Below are 13,701 nucleotides of genomic sequence, written 5' to 3' on the forward strand. Positions count from 1 at the left end.
CAAAGAAATGTCACAGAATTTGAGAAAATGTATATATTGTTTCTTGCTTAAAAAAGGTAAAGAAGAATGACCAGGAAGCTGTAGGCAAATTGGCCTGATACTGATTCTATGTAAAATAACAAAACACTTGATTGAGGAGATCATCAGCAAGGCTTGGAAGCTGAAAATTTAATTAATGATAGCATAGTTATTTGGAAATACAGACTTTGTCAGATAGACACTTGGTATATCTTTTTTTTTCTTTTTTTAGTGGATTATGGACAGGTTGATAAAGGCAAATTAACTGACATTGTGTGCTTGAATTTCAGAACTTAGTACTGCATGACATTTTGATTTAAAAGCTTGGATTTAGGTGGGTGTCTTTTAAAAATTGATTCATTGGTAGATCTCAAAAGATAGTTGTGAAGATAGAGAGATCAGTGAGCAGTACTCTTTTTGTAGGGCCAGTAAGGGACTGAGTTGTGGTCTAACATTTAGTATTATTATCAGTGGCTTTAATTGTCAGTGTAATTTTTTGCAAAGCTGGCAGGCTTTGCAAATATTGGTGAGGTAGTAAGAAAAGAGAAGACAAGTTGCTTTTATTAAGTTATCCAAGTTTGTTAGTCAGTTGATCACAATTGCAAAGGGCTGTCTTTAATAAAACCAATGCAAGGTAACTTGTCTGGGAACAATGAGCGTAGACTCCATGGGCCTGAAGTTTTTGAATGTACTCAGGTGAGGTTCAGGGGGCTGCCATAAGAAAGCCCCTAAACGTGAGCTCTCTTTACAGTACTGTGGCTGAAAGGAAACAAGATCTTTTAGATAAATGAAGAAAGTGTTTAAAATGTAAGTGGGAAAGTGATCTTGCTTCTGGGTACAGCCTTACCAAGATTGCCACTAGAATTTTTGTGCCTTGTTCTGATGTCAGAGCTTCAAGGGATAAAGAAATACTGAGCAGAGTTTTTAAATGGGTTAGAAATGTTCCTGGGATTGGAGGGGAAGTTTACATTCAGTTTATCATTCAATTAATTTAGGAAGAGGCTGAGAAATGACATGGCTGTTGTATGGAAGTAGATAAGAAAAAGAGGCGGAGATGGGATACAAAGAAGCTAGACCGGTGCCTAGACATGGCAAGCATGTTCCTGAGCAGGCTCTCTTTTTATGTCATATTCATATTGTTAGCGCAGTCTGGCTACCAGATTTGGGTTGGAATACATTTTCTTCCACTATTTTCTGATCATTGGACCTTGTGGGGATTTTTGTCTTTTTCTGCAGCATGGGTATATTCCATCTGTTGGGACCATGTCTAATTTGTAGGCTTAAGTCTTGATCTCTCCTTTACCTATTGTGCACATTTTAATAAATTTAGAACTGAAATATTCTGCATTACTGAAGACAGTGAGCTGGACAAAATTTAACAACCTGAAATGCATGTAAGAGCAAACAAAACACATGATATAGCCTGTGGTTCTGTGAAGGCTTAGATTCTGTAAACCCCAGAAAGATCACCCCTGGTAATGCACCACAGGGACCTGAATAATTGTGTGTGAGTTACATCACTTGGCAGCACTAAAAATGGATGCATTTTGTGCAGTTCAGGCTGAATCATCTGGATCCATCCCTGTTGTAAAGACATTAACTTCTATGCCCTTGTATTTCAGATTCCATGTTACATGAAAGGTCAGACCAGACGTTTTCAAAAGTCCCTTCTGGCTGAATTAATCTCTGAGTTCGGCATGCCTTTGAATGATGTGGAAATAACAAATAATCTAACAGACCTTAAACTAATTTCTTATTTACATAGCAAGGAATTCAATATAAAAGAGAATAGGTTTGAACAAGATGGAAAAAAACCCCTTCTTTAATACATATGCCATAAGGCTCAGTGCCATTTCGAACTCCTTCAGATAGCTCTGAAATAGCTAGTTTCAAGAAATATCTAGAAAAATATGAACTCAGATCCCTCAAGCGATATAGCTCTGACAGCATGGCCTCCATCTGAGCTGGTCAGCTTTCAGTTCCAGAGTGCACTTGCTGGATGGGCTACCTATGTTTAAGATTGAGTTGTGTGATGCAGACATGAGACACTCTGATGTCAAGAACCATCATCTTTCATTTGAGGATATCAAAGCATGTAGATTATATTAATAGAGTCTTCTTGATCTAATGAGGGGAATGGAGGGGCAATGGATAATAATAATTCAACATCAGAAAAAAACCGAGGCAAGGCAGGTTCATCAGCCATCAAATGGTTTAGTAGTGTAAAACATACTTAGCCGATTTTTATGTTATTGTGGCAGAGGCATGAACAAAGGATGGATTTAGTGTGTGTATACAGTAGCCAGCCCATAGAGCTTTTAGTGCTTTGTGCCAAAAATGCACTTTCAAAAACATCTCAGTAGGAATATAAACAATAGGCTACTACAATGGGTAAGCACTGTGCATTTCCAAATTAGTACTCAAACCAAAGAATGCGTGTATTCAGCTGATAGACTACAACAGTTCCAGAGGATAAGCAAATAATGTTGCGGGTTTTTGTTTGGTGGGGTTTTGCGGGTTGTTTTTTTTTTTTTTTTGGGGGGGGGGGGGGGGGGGGGGGCGTGGGCGTGGCAGCGATGGGGACATGACACAGAAATAAACTAAATATAGTAGTTACATATACTAATGACTGAACTGACTGACATGTGATAACACAGTGCTATTAATGTGTCTCAACACAAGTTTAATACCACAATAAAATGGTAATTCAGACAAACCCCTACATTTAAACAACATTAAGGACAATGAATAAAACCCACAAAAGCAAGAGATTTTAGAGTGAAGGCAGGGAGGCTGTAATTAGCTACATGTAGGCAGAGCGACAAAACAATGTGCAATAGGTAGCATTTTTCCTGGTTATTCTGCTTCCATCAAATGCATTAAAATTTTAGAAGTATTAGAGCACGCAAATGCACTAGGATATACTTTAAACTGTAAATTTGACTTTACTCACATTTGTAGTTTAAATCTGAACTGGAAGCATCATAGGTTTTCAGGTTTTTTTGAAGTACAATAAATATCCTCTTTGTATTTTCTTTCCCTTTTTGATGTGCCTAGGGAAGATGACAAGATTAAATCCCCCTCACTGAAAGGATTTAATTGTGGATGTATTTAATTACTTCCTATTAACTGACCCATGTGTGAAGGTTTTCTCAGCCAGGATAATGCCATTTCAAAATAGGGCATGCTGAAACTTACATCTCTGGAAGAACTGAGCCAGATTATGAACAGCTGACCATGCAAACACAGATCAAAAAAATTCTTGATGCACAGCCCAAATATTTGTCTCTTAGGTTAGATCATGCATTTTCCCTTTTCCCATGTGTGTTTGTAAAACTGAGAAAGGGACCAGCAAATGCCAGTTGCTAGGATCTGTCAGATCTTGTGTCAACACCTGTTTTCTCAGGAGAAAAAACTCAGCCACTGTAATTAGAGGCTTGAAAATTAAATATTTGCAAAACAGTCCACTCCTACTGTTTAAATGAGAAAATAATTCAGATCCCCAGGAACATGCCGGTGCCCTGCTCATTAGATCGTGATGCCTCCATGTGATTTGTCTTGGTTGCTTCTGTGCTTCTTTAAAGTATTTTTTTCCTAAATGTAGTGGTGGGATCAGCTAACTTTCATCATAATATGTTCTCGATAATCTATCATTGTGGATCAGACAGGTGGAATATAAAATGTGTCCCTCTCCAGCAGTTTGTGGAGGATTATAACCTAACATTCCTACAAGCAAATACGGTTAGTTCTTGAGGTCAGGCAACAGTAACTTATATTATATTGCTGCTGGTATTTGTGTGGTTCCTTACAGAATTCACTCATCTGGGCTTCTTTGTAATCTGTTAATGTTCACTAAAATTAATACAGTATAAAATTCTACCTGAAAGGATTGCATACTTGTATAATACTCTTCTGTCATGTCTCTTGAGTTGTTCTACTGTAAGCAGATATGTGTTATTTATGTGTTTCTACAAATCTAAACACAAACTGCTATTGGTAACTACACCTGATTTCTCTGGGCAGCTCTCTGGAACTTGGGGACAGATAGGCCACTAGCACAAGTCCAGGAGAGAAAATAATATTTGATCTTGAAAAGGACTGAGCCCAGCATGTGTAAGAGGGCTCCAGAAATGCACTGGAAGTATTCCAGCTGCAAGTGGGTGCTCGGTCCATTCAATCAGACTCAAAAGGCATGTAGTGCAACTGTCAGGTGCACATCACTAGCTGTCCCTCTCTACAGATCCATCATTACTGAGTGGTGCTGGTTGCTAACGTAGCTACAGCTCCACACAATGGTATCTTGTATAGTGAGAACATGACTATGCTTACCCCTTTAGCAAGTCTCTTTCAAAGCCACTGGTTTTGGTTTATCATAGAACAGAATCATAAGGTTAGAAAAGACCTTTAAGATCATCAAGTCCAACCATCAACCCAACACCACCATGCCCACTAAACCATGTCCTGCAATGCCACGTCTGCACGTTTTTTGAACACCTCCAGTGATGGTGACTCCACCACCTCCCTGGGCAGCCTGTTCCAATGCCTGACAACCCTTTCAGCGAAGACATTTTTCCTAATGTCCAATCTAAACCTCCCCTGGCACAACTTGAGGCCATTTCCTCTTGTCCTGTCGCTCGTCACTTGGGAGAAGAGACCAACACCCACCTCTCTGCAACCCCCTTTCAGGCAGTTGTAGAGAGCGATGAGGTCTCCCCTCAGCCTCCTCTTCTCCAGACTGAATGACCCCAGTTCCCTCAGCCACTCCTCATCAGACTTGTGCTCCAGACCCCTCACCAGCTTCGTCGCCCTTCTCTGGACACGCTCCAGCACCTCAATGTCCTTCTTGGAGTGAGGGGCCCAAAACTGAACACAGCATTCGAGGTGCGGCCTCACCAGCACCGAGTACAGGGGCACGATCGCTTCCCTACTCCTGCTGTGGCCACACTGTTTCTGATACAGGCCAGGATGCCGTTGGCCTTCTTGGCCGCCTGGGCACACTGCTGGCTCATATTCAGCCGGCTGTCAATCAACACCCCCAGGTCCTTTTCTGTCAGGCAGCTTTCCAGCCACTCGTCCCCAAGCCTGTAGCGTTGCATGGGATTGTTGTGGACCCGAGTGTAGGACCTGGCACTCGGCTTTGTTGAACCTCATACAATTGGCCTCGGCCTATCCATCCAGCCTGTCCAGATCCCCCTGCAGAACCTTCCTACCCTCGAGTAGATCAACACACCTGCCCAACTTGGTGTTGTCTGCAAACTTACTGAGGGTGCACTCGATCCCCTCATCCAGATCATCAATAAAGATATTAAACATGACCGGCCCCAAAACTGAGCCCTGGGGGACTCCAATTGTGACCGGCCACCAACTGGATTTAACTCCATTCACCACAACTCTCTGTCTTATTTGGTTTCATTTCCCTTACTTCCCCTTCTACAGGAGTGAACTCGTGTGTTTTCTTTCAATATAGTAAAGAAAAGTAGGCACATGCTGCTTCCCTTCATGTGCAAATCTCCTAGGTACCTGGTGCAGAAAACTCTGTAAATAAATAGCATTGACTTTTCAGAAGCAGTCAATGTTTGTGCAGTTCTCCTGCTGAAGTCAGTGAGATTCTTGCTATAGACTGAGCACAATGGTAATCCTACCTGGGAGAAATACAGTCATATTCTGGAATACATATGTCCCATTTTTTTTCAGAATCCTTAAACTGTGTTAAAATTGTGAACTTCCATGTTTTAAGTCTGCGTGGCTTGTTTTAATCTTTATCAAAATGTAGCAATAAGAATAATTATTTGTTACTCAGTCATAACAAACAACAAAAAGTTATTGTTAAACAACTAATAAGTAATATTTTTTTTCTCAGCGAGTCATATAGTAGGCCTGTCTATGCTTGTGAGTTTGCGCTTGTGCCAATGGCAATGTATAGAGGCAGCGTGATTTCCTGGTTTTCAACAGTTAGTGCAACACTGATTGCCAATACAAGTATTGTTCTATAATGTCTTTCATAGTGGTTTGTAATCTTTTTCTAAGGGTTGGACTCTTCCTTTGAGATACGCCTGTGCAGTTCTTACCTAAGTGAGCATCAGCGTCTAACTTCCTTTGGAGTTTTGCACCAATGCCCCCTTTTACTATTTCAGTAGAGCTTTTTCAGAATGTGTACATGAGAGCAAGATTTGGTTTGAAGACTTTTCTATTCAGAATAAATGGTAGGTGGCTTTGATGAGTGCAGTCAGCTTAGCTGCAGTTGTATTATGTTTCATTTTTTTATTTCTGAAAGGAAATAAGACTTATTTGAATTAAAATGCTCCCAACAGCTCATGTATAAACTCAAGGATAGAATCTGTAACGGTCAGCGTTGCATCGGTTGTTTGAAAGCTGTGTTCAACAGTGCGGACGTGCTGTTGGTAGTGGAGGGGCGAAGCTGCCGCAACAATGGGATGCTGCCTATGCCTAGGAGCCTTGAAGTGTGGCTCACTCTGAAATATCTTTTTTTTTTTTTTAAATGAAAACTGGATTAAGCTAGGAATTCTTTGCTCAACTTGTATTTAAAAAAAAAAAAGCAAAGTTAGCTGCTGTAATTTGTAAGAGTACAATGCATTTGTACACAGCAGACTTATTCCTTTTGTCCTCTAGTAGAGGAGCCAGTTTTCCTCAAGATGCAGAAGTTTCAGACTCTCTCTCATAGAACAGGGAGAGGCAGAGGATGGGTAAATAGCTATTGTCCCCTTGGGTGATACACTAGGAAAATAACATACTCAAGGGCAATATTGCACTTTGTTACAGTCTGAGTTGACAGGAAGAGCAATGGTGGTTTCTGTGATGATGCGCAACGTAAGGGAGGCTCAGGTTACGTATTAGCCAAAGACTGAGCAAACAGGTTGAGCCAGGCACAAACCTCTGTACACTCTCGTGATCTTGTGGCTTGACATCACTGTTGCCAGCTTGACCTAATTCCTATATATCCTCTGAGCTAACGTTTATTGGGTATCTGAGTTACAGATTTCACGAAACAGAAACATTCCTCCACCATTTTATGGTTTACTATGATAGCTTTGAGAAAGTTCTGGTGTCTTTGCTTTGCTTTTTTCCTTGAGGCCAGACTAAAACCCAGACACTTGCATCTCTATCTAGTGTAGAATGCCTCGCTGGCTTAAGAAAGGATGCAATTCCACAGCTCCATGCTGGGGGATACATGATTAAGTCACTAAGCCATTATGCTAGCTGAATGCAAGTGTCTGAAAGTTAATGGCAAACTGAATTTCATCCAGTTCACATGCTTCTAATTATGACCGGCTGGTGTTTGTAGGTCTTCTGCCAATAAAGACATCCAAAAACTACAAATGTAACTGGATCAGAGAGCATTTGGCTTTAACTAGCTGTCAATTAGGATGAGAATGATGGATTCCAGATATCTTTTTTTGTGTCTGTGTGTACAACCGTGCATTCACTTCTTCTTTCCTTCCCCAAGCTCTCTCTGCATTGTAGCAATAGGATGTGCTGTTTCAGAACTACTTTGGAGGAGAAATTCCCTAAACACCTCCTTTTCGGCAATGCGTACCATGCTTGTAGTGTTTTAGCTTAGTCTCTTTAATTGCCAGTTAGTCTAGTGACCTCTCCCCTGAAGTAAATTTGATAATACATTGATTTTAAGGGAATTATATATGGAGAAAAAAATTTACAGCTTGTCTAAATGAAGTGATTTAACAATACAGCTGTATCAGTGCAGCTTTACTACTACAGTCCTGTGTATCATTTCCCACGTGGATGCTTTTAATCAGGAATAAATGTGACCTAACTAGAAAAGGGCCATCTCATACCAAAATAAGTGTTATAGCTATAGCATTAAAGGTCCACTTCAATGTTCTCTCCCAACTGCAGCTTTTCTAGTTAAAGAAGTTAGCACCCTGTGTCAGCCCTCAGCTCCCTATTGCTACTGTGTGGGTGGAGGCAGCAGCCCCCTCTGATTACTCTTCTCTATGTTTGTTTTCTAATGAATTTTATTAAAATAAGTTTGATCAGCATAAACATTTTAAATTGTAATTTAATTTAAACTTGCGAACTGAAGGCAAAATAATGACTTTTAGAGGGGTGGAGCTGACTGTTTAGGGGTGGCTGCCATCTCAGACATCACAGCGGCAGGCAGAAGGAGTGGGTTTCAGCAGGACAGCTTAGCACACGTACAGCAGTACTAAGCTGTGCCTGTTCAGAAGGAAGGAGCAATATCCTGAAATGTTAATCAAAGCTGATGGAATTAAGTGAACTGAAAAGAAATTTTGTTCCCTTGTGTAGCATCAGGTACTCCATGTTTAAAAGATCTCTTGAGATCTGTGTGCTGTAACCTACAAAACAGTTTCTCAGACCACCCCACTGCAAATGAAGTGTCAAAATGAAATTCCACTTCATCAGTATTAATCTGCAATTTAGAGCTGAATGTATAGTCTGAAATTTATGAGGCAGATTTTGGCCCTATCAGCTGATGGATAGAAGAGTGAGCGTTCACTTGCCAGAAGAGTGAGTGTTCACAGTTGTTTTCTCTGTGGATTTATTCAGCACCATTTGTCATGAATTAATGATCAATTGTTAATTCAATATTCACTTTTCCAGCTGCACTGATTAGATGCAGAAATCTAAAATAAGTCACATGGCATTGCTTCTGTTGCCAATAAGATGAGTCTAACTTGAATAATATTTGAACAACTCCAATAATTCAAATGAGCTCATGGAAATTGAATTTAAAATATTTCCTGTACATCTTCACTTGTACAAGCTTAACAGTTTGTTTTCTCAAATAGTCACAACTGTATTAATGTGGAGGAATAACTGTATGTGCAATGCAAACTAATAATTGTGCTCAATATTTTCCATTGTTCACCTTCCACAAAGAAATGTCACAAATTAAATGCTTTATTTAAAATCTCCCTCTAATAAGAGACAGGTAATCAAGACTCTGCTGTGATTTTTGTGCTCAGCTTTTCACACTGGAATGAGCTAAACCAAGACCCTATTCCACACTGTGGGAGTGCTTTGAGATCAGGATGAAAGGCTGATATTTTTTGTCCCAAAGAATTGTCACTATCACGGATTTATATGGAAGTGGAATTGTCATGTACTGAGAGCATACACAGGCAAGTCCAGTTCTGAATGTTTTTAAATTGGGAAGTTGAGATTTAGACATTTAAGTCAGCTGCTACATCGTTTTTGTTGTCGCTATTCTAACTTTGTTGTGAACTAAAGAACATTTGGGGTCTAAAATCAGTAATGGAAGTGGTGTTGAGTGGTGATAGTGCTGTTGTGTACTGTGCTATGTACAACCCCCAAGGAGATCAGTCAGTCAAGAGCATTCCGAAGGGACCGGTGCAGCAAAGCCCTGTAGGCTTGTCACCTCAGAGAAATGCCAAAAGAGATTCCTGGACTATGCAGACCTCGTTACTCAGCAGCGTTCAGCTCTTTTTCTGTCTGCCCATAGTGTGATTTAGCAATTTGAAGTGATAAGTTCCAAGGCAAATACATAGGTAACAGTGCTTGCTACCTACCTTTGAATACTCTTTAAAATAACTGCTTCAGAACCAGAATCAACAGTAATGCAAACCTAGCTGATGGAAAGAATTGGATGTAAATGATGGCTTAGTATAATTGATGCCTACCTGCCTGCTGTAAAAGGCTTGTAAAACACACGCATCTTGCTTTGATTTGGATTTTTGTAGTAGAGTTGTAAATGATGTGTAGCTAAGATTAGATAGGAGGATCTTGCAACCTCTTACAACCTGATTTGCAGCTCCTAACAGCTGCCTCTACCGTGACAGCTGTAGCTCTGTAATTTGCTGAGAGGATTCTTCAGGTGCAAGACGTCCTCCACAGGCCCAGCTAGCCAGCTGTTTCTCAGGCATACAGTGAAAAGGAAGAAAGTTAAATCGGGATATATTGTGTGCTTTGGTTGTTGCCTGACAAGAGTAATATTGGCGTGACTGGTGTCTAAGGATATAAGGAAAGCTGAATCTCAAAGAAGAGGTAGTGTCTTCTATTAGACCAGGTGAAATAGTTGGAAAAAGCAGATGAGCTTCCAAGACTAAAGTCTGTGTCTGGATCCTTGGTTATCCTGCAGGGCCCTGAACGCAAACACATTCCAGGAACAGACAATAATGATCTGTGCGGCCTCTCATCCTGTTTTGAATTTGATGTTAGTGAAAGGTCAGATCTGCCTGTGTTTGTGTCACTGTGTTTACATAGGTTCAAGCAGAACCCACATAAATCTAATGTTTTGTGGCAACTTTTCACTTAACTATGGGTGAACGACAGTGAATCAAGCCCTGTGTACAAAATTCTTGTTAGCTCACCTTCTTCATGACTTTGAGGTACAATGTCTTGATGTGAAACCTCAGCATGATCTTTCATGTAAGTTACACCTGTTTGTTTTATATTTGATTTGGCTCTCACAAGGTACTAATAACTCTAATTGTTAAGTAAGTTTTATTCAGCTTTGAGTAAATGCTTATGCTTTCTTTGCTGGAAAAAAAAAAATCACCACTACCAGTGAAAAGCAAGTTATTTTCTGTTACAGATCAGTGTAAATAACGTCTGTATGCTGAAATCTTTGGGGGGATTATAGGATTGGATCTCTCCGTGTATGCTGCTGTATCTTTATTTACTGTATTTTGTCCTGTCATCTTGATCTCACATATTAACACTGATGTACAGCACACAAAGAAATGTCGCTTTCTGTGACTTTTAACTGTTCTATCTGGGGCTACATATGTAATTTCTCTGAAAATTACCCTGGTAGATTCACACATAAGCATTTGAAAGGAAGAGTGGAAGTCACTTGAGTTGGATGGAGCAGTATTATTCTGAATTGAATTTTTGTAACAACTACTTGTTTGTTTTGGGAGGGTTTTGTTGTTGTTGTTTTGTTGGGGTTTTTCCCCCCTCTACTGTGCTTGCAATTTTCAGACAATTTGCAGACATATGGCTCTGGAAAGAATTGTTCACACGGTTCCAGCTCATGTTGTCATTTAGTGGCTGGATTCAGTAAATTACACAATCATGTCTCACAGACTATCAGTAAAATGCTAGCCACTTAGGATTATTTTGTGTATTTGGATTCAGATAATAGTTACTTTTTACTAGCTGTTTCATACAAACTCACAAGAGAGCTAACCTCTGTGACATGAGAAACAGCAGTTTCATGCTATTCTGATCTAAAATGTTGGGAAAGGTAATGCAGTTACATACACTAGTGCTTCCTGTAAGATATTGTGGATAGTGATATGTGATTACTGGCATTCTTTGAAGCAATCAGGCTTAAACTTCTTTCAGCAAAGAAAACAAAAAACAAGCTTAGTGGAAATGGAACAAGAAGCTGAAACATGAAGAGGAAAAAAATCTCTAAGGAAGTACACTTTCTAAAGATCTTTCATGTTTACATTTCTTTTTTCCTTACTGTGAATAGAGCAGTGTGAATGCGGTAACAGCAGGGCTCGTTTGAAACTTGTCTAGGGGAGTTCTGCGTATGCAAGGCACACAGAATTTACCTTTTAAAATAGGGTTGTTTCTTCAAGATACCGAATTCCTTTTAGTTTTATTCAAGTCATTTCTCACAGAAGCTCTCAAAAACCATTAGGATCCTGGGTGGAGAGTTGCATATATAGTACCTTTCAGAAGTCAAATTCACTCTTGGTTTATACCTGGCATATCTGGACTGCAGAGAATTAAATTGGAGATTTTGGTCAGTAACTGCCACATGTTCTGTACTGTTATGATAATTAAATGATGTTTGAACTATAACAAGCAAATGAGTTTCAGCTATTTAAGAAATTACTGACACTCAGATGGGAATTTCATCCTTCCCCCCACCGCCTCCCCACCTGCCCCCAGCTGATATGGGATAATTGACTGTGAGTAAATTCCTAGTTTATTACAGTATAAGATTATACCTTGTAGATTAAGCCACTTTTAATGAAGATGTTTTCAGTTTACACAATTTGGACTGGGAATAAATGCAGTATTATTTTGTCTCAGTTGAGGATGGGATTACTTTCAGCCACGACATTCTTAAACTTCCTGACTTGGTCATTTCTGTGTGTCTGGTTGTTCCTGTAGAAAGTTTCTCCAGACATTTTTAGTAGCAGTATTACATTTGTGGCAATTTTGGTCTTGCAGATGCTGGAGCAACCTACTTTTTTCTTCTTTTTTCCTCTCTCTCTCTTTTTTTTTTTTATCTTCTTTATTTTTTCTCGACTAACAACCATGACATTAGCTGTTTATCCAAGAGTCATAGAATTGTTTAGGTTGGAAAAGATCTTTAAGATCATTGAGTCTAACCATTAACCTAACACTGCCAAGTCTTCCACTAAACCATGTCCCTAAGTGCCTCATCCGCACGTCTTTTAAATACCTCCAGGGATAGTGACTCAACCACTTCCCTGGGCAGCCTGTTCCAATGCCTGACAACCCTTTCACCAGTCCTGCTAGGTCTTCCAGTCTTCCTTGCAAAAGCAAGTGGAATAGCCTCGTACAGAGGCACTCCAGGCTCTTCTGGTGTAATGACAGTGCAATGGTTACTAGCTAGAGATTGGCTCATCTTCTAATCAACATGCAAGAGTTTCTGTAAGGACTGCCTCTTCTGACCACGTCTGCAGGGAAGAGGGTTGTTGGGAACAACTTGTGAGCTACCAGAGTAAATTGGATACGTCACCATCCTGCTGTCTGCCTTTGTGAAGTCTTTAAGAAAGTGAATGGCAACAGGTCAGAGAGCTGTCCTGGCAGGTCAGACATAACCCATGGAACCATAAACTGGCTAACAAGGCTTGAGGTCAGCAGGTCTGCTGACTGTAGTCTATGACTACAGTCTCCAAAGACTGCACAACCAAATAGTTAAGTTATGTGTGGTCACTGTTCTGGTGTTTGTGTCTGAGTTTTCCCTAATATAAATAGTTTGAAGAAAGTCAAAAAATGTCTCAGAGAATTGTAATAACAACTCAGAATTTCATAATTCTTTGGTTTTGTTGTCATCTTCGATATGAATTGTCTATGCCTACCTGCCAATTTATTTATATAATTCTTGTTGCAGACATAGAATTTTGAACCAAATCAGTGTCCTTGTTCTGTTGTGCTTTAATTTACCTGTCACTTAACTGACTTTGCAGCTTGATTTTTATGTATCTAGTAATTTTCCAGGTTTCACCAAATTTGTTGTTGCAGAAATACTGCAGTTGGATTATCACACCTCAAATGTGTATGCTTTGTGTTTTATAGTCATATTGTGTTTTCTGATGCTTACATAGGGAAACATTCAACACTTGCCTCTTTAGCTTTCTATTTTCACTCGCTTTTACCCTAATTAGAAAGTTTTTGCACTTACAGATATTATAAGATTGATTCCCCCACTGCGTTAGTTCAATTCTACATGCGTGCAATACCCTGGATTAAATTGGAGCACTATCAGCAGAGTGAGCTGTTGGACTTGGGATCTGCCCCTCATTTTAGGGGCAGCATGTTAGCACAGATTTGTACTTGGGAGTCTTTATTCTCATCTCCTTTATATGTGTGCAGGTGAAATTAGTTATCTGTCATTCAAATTAAATTCCATATGTGGAATCACCTATTTAAGGTAGCAGCAATTTTATTTGTTCTATCAAATAGGTGATTTAGCCTTCTGTAGCTGATAAGACCTACCTCTCATCAAGTTTT

This window comes from Gavia stellata, chromosome 14, assembly GCF_030936135.1.
Source record: "Gavia stellata isolate bGavSte3 chromosome 14, bGavSte3.hap2, whole genome shotgun sequence".
In the NCBI taxonomy this organism is placed as follows: domain Eukaryota; kingdom Metazoa; phylum Chordata; class Aves; order Gaviiformes; family Gaviidae; genus Gavia; species Gavia stellata.